Consider the following 13857-nt stretch of genomic DNA (forward strand, 5'->3'; position numbering starts at 1 on the left):
CTATGTAGCTCCACATAGGGGACACAGGAAGTGACATATAACATTCATGCGGCGTCGGAAACCGCGTAGGAAATTCACAGCCGCACCGGCAGAGCTCCAGAATATGCAACTCGGCCGGCTCACGCGCGACGCGCTACAAGTGCGAGGGCCCGCCCAACGCTGCTTGCAGCTTTAATTTTTTTTTTTTTTTTTCTGCAAAGTAGGCCCAAATGACATGGCCTAAACATACTCGAAAACTCACCAAAATTTGCAAACATGTCAGAACCGGTGAAAAATTTCGTATTCTACAAGTTTCGCACATGGGCGTGGCAAAATGACTCGCTAGCGCCACCTAGAAAATTGGAAAATTAGCCCCTCGTTCACGTTCAACCTACATGTACGAAATTTTCTGGGGACATGTATCGTATCAAGACGCACAAAAAAGCCTCAAGAACCCATAGCCTAAAGTCAACAGGAAGTCGGCCATTTTGAATTTTACGGCCATTTTTGGATGATTTACACACTTCGTACTTTAACGAACTCCTCCTAGGGATTTAGTCGGATCGACGTCAAATTTCTGCTGTGCCTTCTAAAGGCATTGACGATGAAAAGTTGTGCTATTTGCGCGTTTCGTCAATGGGCGTGTCCGTGGCGTCGATGATTCGCAATGAAACAGGAAGTTGTTGTAACTTCAGTGTACATGCTCACATCTGGACCAAACTGTACATGTAGGATGAGAGTCCCGCCCTGAACACATGTACATGCCGACATTCACCCACAGTCATAGCGCCACCTGCTGGCAACAGAAAGTGACCTTTAACGAAGCAGCCCCCGCCGCACGTTTCACCTACGTGCACGAATTTTCTGTGGTACGTGTATCTTGTCCAGACGCACAAAAAAGTCTCTTGGAGCCATAGCCTAAACCCAACAGGAAGTCGGCCATTTTGAATTTTACGTCAAATTTTGGATGATTTACACACTTCGTACTTTAACGAACTCCTCCTAGGGATTTAGTCCGACCGACCTCAAATTTGTGCTGTGCCTTCTAAAGGCATTGAAGATGAAAAGTTGTGCTATTTGCAAGTTTTCGTCAATGGGCGTGTCCGTGGCGTGGCGTCAAAGATCAGCTCTTCGCCATGACACGGAAGTTGTCGTAACTTCAGTGTACATGCTCACATCTGGACCAAACTGTACATGTAGGATGAGAGTCCCGCCCTGAACACATGTACATGCTGACATTCACCCACAGTCATAGCGCCACCTGCTGGCAACAGGAAGTGACTTTTAACGAAGCAGCCCCCGCCGCACGTTTACCTACGTGCACGAATTTTCTGTGGTACGTGTATCTTGTCCAGACGCACAAAAAAGCTCTTGGAGCCATAGCCTAAACCCAACAGGAAGTCGGCCATTTTGAATTTTACGTCAAATTTTGGATGATTTACACACTTCGTACTTTAACGAACTCCTCCTAGGGATTTAGTCCGACCGACCTCAAATTTGTGCTGTGCCTTCTAAAGGCATTGAAGATGAAAAGTTGTGCTATTTGCAAGTTTTCGTCAATGGGCGTGTCCGTGGCGTGGCGTCAAAGATCAGCTCTTCGCCATGACACGGAAGTTGTCGTAACTTCAGTGTACATGCTCACATCTGGACCAAACTGTACATGTAGGATGAGAGTCCCGCCCTGAACACATGTACATGCTGACATTCACCCACAGTCATAGCGCCACCTGCTGGCAACAGGAAGTGACTTTTAACGAAGCAGCCCCCGCCGCACGTTTTACCTACGTGCACGAATTTTCTGTGGTACGTGTATCTTGTCCAGACGCACAAAAAAGCCTCTTGGAGCGATGCCCTAAAATCAACAGGAAGTAGGCCATTTTGAATTTTACGTCAAATTTTGGATGATTTACACACTTCGTACTTTAACGAACTCCTCCTAGGGATTTAGTCCGACCGACTTCAAATTTGTGCTGTGCCTTCTAAAGGCATTGAAGATGAAAAGTTGTGCTATTTGCGAGTTTTCGTCAATGGGTGTGTCCGTGGCGTGGCGTCAGAGATCAAGTCTTCGCCATGACACAGGAAGTTGTTGTAACTTCAGTGTACATGCTCACATCTGAACCAAACTTTACGTGCTTGATAACTCTCCCACCCCGTTATGGAGGACCGATCCTGACACAGTCAGAAATAAATACAGAAATAAATAAATGCTCAATAAATAAATAAGCATCCAATTAAATACACAAAAAATAAAGTAAATAAATAAATGTAGGTAGTAATTAAATTATACAAGGAGACATAAATGTATATATTTTAATTAGTGCCTTTACTTATTCACCTTTGTTATAATTACCTTATTTGTTTATTCAACTTTATTTATTACTAATTTTTTAATGTATTTATTTATGTGTGTGTTTTAATATTTTGTCTGTTTTATTCTTCCTTTGTATTTATTTACCTTATTTATTTTCACCCATGGTATTTATTTCTGCCTGTCTTTTTTAAATTTTTGTATGCATTTCTGCCTCATTATGCAAATGAGGAGGGGCTGTGTCTCAAGGGGTCATCTTCTCTGCTATTGGTGGACCAGTCAGACAGGAGAGCTCCTACTCTGCCTGCAGACATCAACGATCTTGCCCCTCACACAGTCAGATGGCTTCCTTCAGTGCGCTGAGGTGTTTAACAACTCTGAAGACAATACTACCAGCAATGTCTTCCTTCTCTTTTCACGTAGACGCTCCGACAGACAGTGCTTTCAGTTTGCTGCATGCATGGACACAGAACTGCGGTACAGCACACAGTAACGATGAAATGTGTGCTGTTCTCACATTCTTCCTCTGTATGTACACATAAACAACAAGGCAGGGAAATATAAAAGGAATTTATTTTATTGTTTGGGTACATTATTGTTCAGTGTACATGCTCACATCTGAAACCAAACTTTACGTGCTTGATAACTCTCCCACCCCGCAGACATCTACACGCCAACACCGATTTATATTCATAGCGGCAAGTGCTATGTAGCTCCACATAGGGGACACAGGAAGTGACATATAACACCTTCATGCGGCGTCATAACCGCGTAGCAAATTCACAGCCGCACCGGCAGAGCTCCAGAATATGCAACTCGGCCGGCTCACGCGCGGACGCGCTTATAAGTGCGAGGGCCCGCCCAACGCTGCTTGCAGCTTTAATTAGGGCCCGAGCACAACCGTGCGAGGTCCCTATTGAATCTGCTCGGATTATTTTTTTTTTTTTTTTTTTTTTTTTTTTTTTTTCTGCAAAGTAGGCCCAAATGACATGGCCTAAACATACTCGAAAACTCACCAAAATTTGCAAACATGTCAGAACCGGTGAAAAATTTCGTATTCTACAAGTTTCGCACATGGGCGTGGAAAATGACTCGCTAGCGCCACCTTGAAAATTGGAAATGATTAGCCCCTCGTTCACGTTCAACCTACATGTACGAAATTTTCTGGGGACATGTATCGTATCAAGACGCACAAAAAAGCCTCAAGAACCCATAGCCTAAAGTCAACAGGAAGTCGGCCATTTTGAATTTTATGGCCATTTTTGGATGATTTACACACTTCGTACTTTAACGAACTCCTCCTAGGGATTTAGTCGGATCGACCTCAAATTTCTGCTGTGCCTTCTAAAGGCATTGACGATGAAAAGTTGTGCTATTTGCGAGTTTTCGTCAATGGGCGTGTCCGTGGCGTCGATGATTCGCAATGAAATAGGAAGTTGTTGTAACTTCAGTGTACATGCTCACATCTGGACCAAACTGTACATGTAGGATGAGAGTCCCGCCCTGAACACATGTACATGCCGACATTCACCCACAGTCATAGCGCCACCTGCTGGCAACAGAAAGTGACCTTTAACGAAGCAGCCCCCGCCGCACGTTTTACCTACGTGCACGAATTTTCTGTGGTACGTGTATCTTGTCCAGACGCACAAAAAAGCCTCTTGGAGCCATAGCCTAAAATCAACAGGAAGTCGGCCATTTTGAATTTTACGTCAAATTTTGGATGATTTACACACTTCGTACTTTAACGAACTCCTCCTAGGGATTTAGTCCGACCGACCTCAAATTTGTGCTGTGCCTTCTAAAGGCATTGAAGATGAAAAGTTGTGCTATTTGCAAGTTTTCGTCAATGGGCGTGTCCGTGGCGTGGCGTCAAAGATCAGCTCTTCGCCATGACACGGAAGTTGTCGTAACTTCAGTGTACATGCTCACATCTGGACCAAACTGTACATGTAGGATGAGAGTCCCGCCCTGAACACATGTACATGCTGACATTCACAGACAGTCATAGCGCCACCTGCTGGCAACAGGAAGTGACTTTTAACGAAGCAGCCCCCGCCGCACGTTTTACCTACGTGCACGAATTTTCTGTGGTACGTGTATCTTGTCCAGACGCACAAAAAAGCCTCTTGGAGCGATGCCCTAAAATCAACAGGAAGTCGGCCATTTTGAATTTTACGTCAAATTTTGGATGATTTACACACTTCGTACTTTAACGAACTCCTCCTAGGGATTTAGTCCGACCGACCTCAAATTTCTGCTGTGCCTTCTAAAGGCATTGAAGATGAAAAGTTGTGCTATTTGCGAGTTTTCGTCAATGGGTGTGTCCGTGGCGTGGCGTCAGAGATCAAGTCTTCGCCATGACACAGGAAGTTGTTGTAACTTCAGTGTACATGCTCACATCTGAACCAAACTTTACGTGCTTGATAACTCTCCCACCCCGCTATGGAGGACCGATCCTGACACAGTCAGAAATAAATACAGAAATAAATAAATGCTCAATAAATAAATAAGCATCCAATTAAATACACAAAAAAATTAAAGCTGCAAGCAGCGTTGGGCGGGCCCTCGCACTTGTAAGCGCGTCCGCGTGTGAGCCGGCCGAGTTGCATATTCTGGAGCTCTGCCGGTGCGGCTGTGAATTTGCTACGCGGTTATGTCGCCACATGAAGGTGCTATATGTCACTTCCTGTGTCCCCTATGTGGAGCTACATAGCACTTGCCGCTATGAATATAAATCGGTATTGACGTGTAGATGTCTGGGGGTCAGAGAGTTATCAAGCACGTAAAGTTTGGTTCAGATGTGAGCATGTACACTGAACAATAATGTACCCAAACAATAAAATAAATTCCTTTTATTTCCCTGCCTTGTTGTTTATGTGTACATACAGAGGAAGAATGTGAGAACAGCACACATTTCATCGTTACTGTGTGCTGTACCGCAGTTCTGTGTCCATGCATGCAGCAAACTGAAAGCACTGTCTGTCGGAGCGTCTACGTGAAAAGAGAAGGAAGACATGGCTGGTAGTGTCTTCAGAGTTGTTAAACACCTCAGCGCACTGAAGGAAGCCATCTGACTGTGTGAGGGGCAAGATCGTTGATGTCTGCAGGCAGAGTAGGCCTAGAGCTCTCCTGTCTGACTGGTCCACCAATAGCAGAGAAGATGACCCCTTGAGACACAGCCCCTCCTCATTTGCATAATGAGGCAGAAATGCATACAGAAATTTAAAAAGGACAGGCAGAAATAAATACCATGGGTGAAAATAAATAAGGTAAATAAATACAAAGGAAGAATAAAACAGACAAAAATATTAAAACACACACATAAATAAATATATTTAAAAATTAGGAATAAATAAAGTTGAAGATTATAAGGGAGAATAAATAAATAAGGTAATTATAACAAAGGTGAATAAGTAAAGGCACTAATTAAAATATATACATTTATGTCTCCTTGTATAATTTAATTACTACCAACATTTATTTATTTACTTTATTTTTTTGTGTATTTAATTGGAAGCTTATTTATTTATTGAGCATTTATTTATTTCTGTATTTATTTCTGACTGTGTCAGGATCGGTCCTCCATAGCGGGGTGGGAGAGTTGTCAAGTACGTAAAGTTTGGTTCAGATGTTAGCATATACACTGAAGTTACAACAACTTCCTGTGTCATGGCGAAGACTTGATCTTTGACGCCACGCCACGGACACACCCATTGACGAAAACTCGCAAATAGCACAACTTTTCATCTTCAATGTCTTTAGAAGGCACAGCACAAATTTGAAGTCGGTCGGACTAAATCCCTAGGAGGAGTTCGTTAAAGTACGAAGTGTGTAAATCATCCAAAATTTGACGTAAAATTCAAAATGGCCGACTTCCTGTTGGGTTTAGGCTATGGCTCCAAGAGACTTTTTTGTGCGTCTGGACAAGATACACGTACCACAGAAAATTCGTGCACGTAGGTAAAACGTGCGGCGGGGGCTGCTTCGTTAAAATTCACTTCCTGTTGCCAGCAGGTGGCGCTATGACTGTGGGTGAATGTCAGCATGTACATGTGTTCAGGGCGGGACTCTCATCCTACATGTACAGTTTGGTCCAGATGTGAGCATGTACACTGAAGTTACGACAACTTCCGTGTCATGGCGAAGAGCTGATCTTTGACGCCACGCCACGGACACGCCCATTGACGAAAACTTGCAAATAGCACAACTTTTCATCTTCAATGCCTTTAGAAGGCACAGCACAAATTTGAGGTCGGTCGGACTAAATCCCTAGGAGGAGTTCGTTAAAGTACGAAGTGTGTAAATCATCCAAAATTTGACGTAAAATTCAAAATGGCCGACTTCCTGTTGGGTTTAGGCTATGGCTCCAAGAGACTTTTTTGTGCGTCTGGACAAGATACACGTACCACAGAAAATTCGTGCACGTAGGTGAAACGTGCGGCGGGGGCTGCTTCGTTAAAGGTCACTTTCTGTTGCCAGCAGGTGGCGCTATGACTGTGGGTGAATGTCGGCATGTACATGTGTTCAGGGCGGGACTCTCATCCTACATGTACAGTTTGGTCCGGATGTGAGCATGTACACTGAAGTTACAACAACTTCCTGTTTCATTGCGAATCATCGACGCCACGGACACGCCCATTGACGAAAACGCGCAAATAGCACAACTTTTCATCGTCAATGCCTTTAGAAGGCACAGCAGAAATTTGAGGTCGATCCGACTAAATCCCTAGGAGGAGTTCGTTAAAGTACGAAGTATGTAAATCATCCAAAAATGGCCATAAAATTCAAAATGGCCGACTTCCTGTTGACTTTAGGCTATGGGTTCTTGAGGCTTTTTTGTGCGTCTTGATACGATACATGTCCCCAGAAAATTTCGTACATGTAGGTTGAACGTGAACGAGGGGCTAATCATTTCCAATTTTCTAGGTGGCGCTAGCGAGTCATTTTGCCACGCCCATGTGCGAAACTTGTAGAATACGAAATTTTTCACCGGTTCTGACATGTTTGCAAATTTTGGTGAGTTTTCGAGTATGTTTAGGCCATGTCATTTGGGCCTACTTTGCAGAAAAAAAAAAAAAAAAAAAAAAAAAAAAAAAATAATCCGAGCAATTTCAATAGGGACCTCGCACGGTCGTGCTCGGGCCCTAATAATCCGAGCAGATTCAATAGGGACCTCGCACGGTCGTGCTCGGGCCCTAATAATCCGAGCAAATTCAATAGGGACCTCACACGGTCGTGCTCGGGCCCTAAAAATATATATATATATATATATAATCCGAGCAAATTCAATAGGGACCTCACACGGTCGTGCTCGGGCCCTAATAATCCGAGCAAATTCAATAGGGACCTCACACGGTCGTGCTCGGGCCCTAATAATAATCCGAGCAAATTCAATAGGGACCTCGCACGGTCGTGCTCGGGCCTTAAAAATATAATCTTAGCAAATTCAATAGGGACCTCACACGGTCGTGCTCGGGCCCTAATCAGTAAAATGATGACATATGATCGGTATTACTGAAAAGTACACTCTACACATCCCATCATTAATGTTACCCATGGGGGTCACCTCATACGGTTCGTACTCTGGGCACGGCTCAGATGACCTCACGGCAAGCCATCCCACTTCCGACACCATATGCGGCCAAAGGCGAGAGCAGTCACCCTGCCCAGATTCAAACACAGTTCTACAGGGTAACAAACATGCAATGTATGGCTGTCCAAGCACTTACTCAACTGTAGTGAAGGTACTTCGTCACAAGCATACAGTACAAATGGTGGAACCAAACTGAAACTGAAAAATGTCACAATCCTTAGCCTGAGTAGGACTTGTTGCATTTTCTGTGACTGCAGACACTATGGAATTTGGAAACTGCTTTATCACACAGCATCTGTGGAAGGGAAAAGGAAATATTTTGCCTATATCAAAGCAATATTACCTCTAATTAATTAACAACCATTGTCAGATTTTTTATTTTGTTTAAAGTTGCTGAAACACAATATGACATCATTACTAACTGTTCTGATGCACAACAACAAGAGTTTAGGTTCAGGTGCAGTGTTTCCCACAGAATGACAGCGTAAAAGTGGCGGGGGAAGGGGCGACTTTAGCAGGTGACAAGCCGAATTTCGCTTGCCTGCCGAGAATTACATGCACTTCCAAATACTGCTTTTAAACACTATAATTTTCTTTGTGGGGTAAATGATTCGAAATATTTCATGAACGCTTAGAGTAGTTTAGAGCTGTTGATATTTTATTAGCTGCAGTTAGTCAAAGCAGCATTCCTTGAGATTTAGCAACAAATATGTGGTGATAACCGCAGTTGATCAATGAGCACAGCAAAGTGTCTGAAAAGGTCCTATACAGGTGGATGCATAATTTGGCAGAACAGATGATGTAGGCTAATTTATCTGCCAAGATTTGCGTCCACCTCTTTTCTCAGCGTAAAAGGGCGTTACTATACGCGAGGTGCATCTAATTCTCGGCAGGCAGGCAGAATTCGTCACAACACCTGGCACTGCAAAACATCACCGTGATGTCCCATCACCATGACATAACATTACCCCGCGGGAGCAAGGCGGTGCCAGGCGCAGTTCTGGCGCGCGCGTTTTTTCTCTGGCTGCACAAAGTTGCAACCACCTTTTGCCTGATCATTGTTCTAAGCTCACAGTAAGCTCACACAGTCTACTGGAGGTGGATTGTGTCTGACGGCGCTGTTTTTATATCCCGCACCCGCAGTCTCCTGCATCTCACGTTAGACTAGTCTATCAAATCGGCGAAAGTCAGCCGCAGTCATCTTGAACGCACCTATTGACTACCAGTTATGAATAGCGTGCTATCTTCGACAGCTGTAGGCCCATTCTAAAGTTAACATAGCTATCCTTATTGACTAGGCTCCTTACATGCTCGCTAATAACTTTTTTAAAGTGTGAAGTGGTGTTCATGATACCAACCATTCAATTCACAGACGGGTTGTTTGCATGCAAGAGAGAGAGAGGGAGCGACTAAGTGAAGGGAGCGAGTATGCTCTGTGCAGCGCTGCAATTAAAATGGGTCACCAAATTTACTTTTTACTGTTAATCTACCTGGGCGGCCCGCCCAAGTAAAGCCTATGTGTTGGAAACAATGAGGTGATATGGATTTACACAAGGGACCTGTCCCAGTAAATGCTCAGTTCTTCCATTAAAACATGATCAAAAACATTACATAAACACTACTACTACAATACTGTGCATTCAGCCAAGGACCTGCATATGATAAAATGTTATTAAACAGGTACAACAAATAACACAAACATACAGACTTGCTTCACAACTGTTCTGTCTACATGTTATTTCACATCAACACAGCAGTCAATTTGTGAAGTACAAAAATAGACAATTACTTAATGTATAACAATATTTTAAATAAAAAAAAAATTTCACAAGAATATTTGTTTATATAGTCTGACCCCGTTGACATGTAGTGAGAGCAAAAACAGTGATGGTGTGCAGGAGCCAGACATACCTATGAGCACACTGAGCTTGTGTGGGTCCAGCTGGTCCTTTGAGGTTTTTGTGGCCTCTAAGCCATCTTTGAGTGAGGCAATGATCCCAGGAAGCACTAAAAGAAAAGAAATGCAGTTGCAAATGAGATATAATAAATATTCAGTTAGGCCAGTATTTCCACCTTGTTTAGTTCTTCATTTGTGTATCATTATAAACACTGTAATTCTATTCTTATAGCAAATCTTTATTATTATTCTTTATTTAATTTTCTTGAGCTAAGGCAGGAAATTCCAACTCTGGGTTTAGCATTAAGTTAGTTAAAGTTGACCATACAAATGAAATAGTTGAGCAGTATTTTACATAACATCACATGCTATTATATCACGTGGTGAGGCATCGCAGAACACAAAAACATTATTTCAAGCGTGTCTTAAAACAATTCTCACATACGCATGTACACTTTAACATTGCTGTTATAACTGAGTTATTGGTCACTGTAATAATTCCCCCTCCATGGTTGCAGTGAAGAGAAATCTCTAAAAAAAACAGTGCACCTTTAGAAGATATCCACTTTTGACTAGTCTAATGCATATGCTTAGCTGATGATTCATAGCAGCTTCAGCTAAACTTTAGAATGAATTTATACAAAAATTACAACTTGTGATGTCTTTACAGACATTATTTACATTTATTCATTTAGCTGACACTTTTATCCAAAGCGACTTACAATTGCTATACATGTCAGAGGTCGCACGCCTCTGGAGAAACTAGGGGTTAGGTGTCTTGCTCAGGGACACAATGGTGGATGTCTCACAGAGGGGAGCGAACCCAGGCAAGGCATCTTATCTATGCGCCATCACCACATAAGGAATAATGATTACAGTGACCAATAACTTCCTGTAAACATGGACATGTGAGTATTAAGGTATACTATAAAAATGTGAACCTTTAGCACACAGACAGCAACATATTAGTTGCATTGATTACCTTGATAAAGACCTCACTGGTCATTTTAACAGTGCAAAAGCAAAATTGAGAGCTCATACACACACATGCACAGGCCTGCCTTGTTAAAATCTCATTAATCAAATTCCAACAACAGGTTACTGAGACTGTATATAACCGAAATTTTAGTAACATTAAAAACTGCCTTACAGCAATACATTACTGTAACGTTAATTGCGTTACTTTTGTAATACGTTACTCCCAACACTGTTTAAGGCAGACGAAAGTTGCTGTCTCGATTATGAAGCTATTAAAATGCTAACTAACGTTAGCTAACAAAGTGTGAGCAGTGAGCTCAACTTTAGTTAACTTGCACAATTGTGTTGTCTTGCTAACAATAATAAACTTACCAAGAAAGACAATTTTTTCCGGCAGCCTCTGCTTCTGTCCTCTCCTGCTTGTACTTGCCAGGGGCGCCTCTTCAGCTCTTTTCACATTTAACTTCTGCAGGGAGCTGGGATATTCTTCTCTTCTGTGTTCTTTTCTTATTATGTCTGTGGTGTCCACTTTCCAAGTCCGACTCGTAAAGTAAAACAAAGGAAATCTGAGAAAAAATGATTTCTGGCCAAAACTAGCTTCCCTCTCAACAACAGTAAACACGTTAACTCTCGTGAAGCTGACTTTCACGCTGTGTGATTGGGTCGTTGATTTGAAAACCTTGATTCTGATTGGTCAAATTGAATGCACTGCACTGCGCTAGTGGGCTGGGTGGGAGTAGGGCCGTGGGGGGACCATATACAGTCTATGGGGAGGGACCACTTCTCCCCTGTGTACACATGTGTTTACTGTTTATAAACAGAAACAAGTATAACTACATTATGATTTAAAGCATGCTTATTTCTATATGTTGTTGTTTGTTAAGTTAACAACATGTGCTGCTTCCTTCTAGGCCCGGTTACCCTTATGAAAGAGGTTTCTGATCTCAACTAGCTATTAACCTGATTAAACTAAATTTAAAAAAAGGAAATGAAATGAAAAAAAAAGAAATAATATGCTTTTTGAAAAATTTATTTTAATGTTTTAAAAATCATACTTCTGGAAATCAGGCTGAAACATGTGGCAATTACATAAATAATTACAATATTTTGCAGTGGCCTACACAATGAAGCATGTTTGGCATAAATATATTTTTAACCCATTAAAAGTGTAATTGTTTAACAATGTACTTCCACAAAGTACACCTAAATAGGAGTTAAATAAATATATTTTTAATAAATAGACTAAAATGTTGTAAAAATAACTTTTATTTAAGCATATTTATTAAAAGTTTAATTAAGTATATATTTATAACCAATTTATTCAAAGTATGCTTTTGAGAAGTATGTTAAAGCTCAGGAGAATTTAGCACAGGCACAATCTGGAAGAAGAACTAGTCTAAATGACTGTATTAGTATTAGTATTAGTAAGTGAACATTTCTGTGGAATCGTGGTGATATTTCTGTCTGTTTTCAGTTTCGGTTTTCTTTCTCTGGTGAAGAGCAGTGCGCTCCTCTCATTGAATAGGCTACAAGTTAAATTATTTATTTAAATAAAAAAATGAACAACGATCGTCACATAAAGCATAAGCCAATACTAACATTGGGCTGGCCCAATCACATCTCTTACTAGCCCCCACTCCCTCCCTCTCTGCTGGAGCGGTTTCTTTTGTTGTGGGTCAAAAAACTAATAATTTGCCAAATGCGCGAAAATAACAGATTTATAGATATAAACTAAAAAAAAGAATAAGCTACTGATTACTACATTCCATTCCATTATATTTATTATGATTTATCACCTGCCACCTATATTTTTTCCTTCCCTAATAAAGTAAAAATAAAGAAATTTCCACCATAAATAGGTGCAGAAAATGTCTCCAGAATTCAGGAAATTAAGTGTTTAATGATCAAAATCTTCCGGGGGAGGACCCCCACACCCCGCGATCAAATTTTTCCTCAATACCTTTTTGAAAACTGATTTCTAATTAATTAAGATAATTTATCATTAAGGTGAAAAGGTGCCATATGCACATTAAGAACGACTTTAGGCTGCTTCAGGCATGCTTGCATGTATGTAGACCCAGCTGTAGACCTCCAGACCCCCCCCAAGTTAATATTATCAGTGTTAATTATTTTCAGAAAACAAGACAGTTGTTAGAGTTACTGCGTGGAGGTAATTTACTGTTGCTTTATAGATGTACTTTGGGTAAGCGGCAACGGGTGGTGTGGGGTGAAAACATGAAAGATTTCTGGCCAAGCCCCCAATGTTTCTAGAGCCTGGAAACGCCCCTGTTATTAGCCATCCCTCCCCGTCTTTTTAGTGTTCTGCCAGACGGACAGGGTGGTGGATTTTGGGAACCCCTTTCCCCTTCGCTGCATGTGGTGGTGTGTATGATAGCTGTGTGTGCATATTTCACTTAGTTTTATTGTGTGGTTTACGCATGTGTGACCACAGGTAACCCCCTGCATGTCTGGCTTCGGTAGACGTTGAGGTGTTTTTAACAGGTTGCTTTTATCCTTTAGCACTTTGTAAAGTGTTACAACCCACCCCTAACAGCTAATGTTTAGCAAGCTGTATTAGCATAGTGGTTTGAAATTAGGAAGGAAAAAAAAACTGAGAAACTATATTTCAACCTAATATAAGTCAAACAATTCTATGTGCAACAGTATAGATACTAAACAAAATATAGTCTTGGTAAAAAAAATAATATACTACCTCAAAATCCGTTTTTCCTCTATATATTCTGAATGTGCCCGTTTCCAGACTTGAGAACCACCAGGCCTGAGGAAGTAGGTACATACTGAAATGATCACCTAACTGCTATCTTATTTCTTATTGGTGGAATTGGTGTTGTTACAACTCTCCCCATGCCCGGTCTCCCCTAAGTTACTGAAACATACTACACTCACCTAAAGGATTATTAGGAACACCATACTAATACTGTGTTTTGACCCCCTTTCGCCTTCAGAACTGCCTTAATTCTACGTGGCATTGATTCAACAAGGTGCTGAAAGCATTCTTTAGAAATGTTGGCCCATATTGATGGATAGCATCTTGCAGTTGATGGAGATTTGTGGGATGCACATCCAGGGCACGAAGCT

The sequence above is a fragment of the Micropterus salmoides genome, unplaced genomic scaffold (genome assembly GCF_014851395.1).
Source record: "Micropterus salmoides isolate LMB-PRFRI ecotype aquatic unplaced genomic scaffold, ASM1485139v1 Ms_hic_scaffold_15, whole genome shotgun sequence".
NCBI lineage: Eukaryota > Metazoa > Chordata > Actinopteri > Centrarchiformes > Centrarchidae > Micropterus > Micropterus salmoides.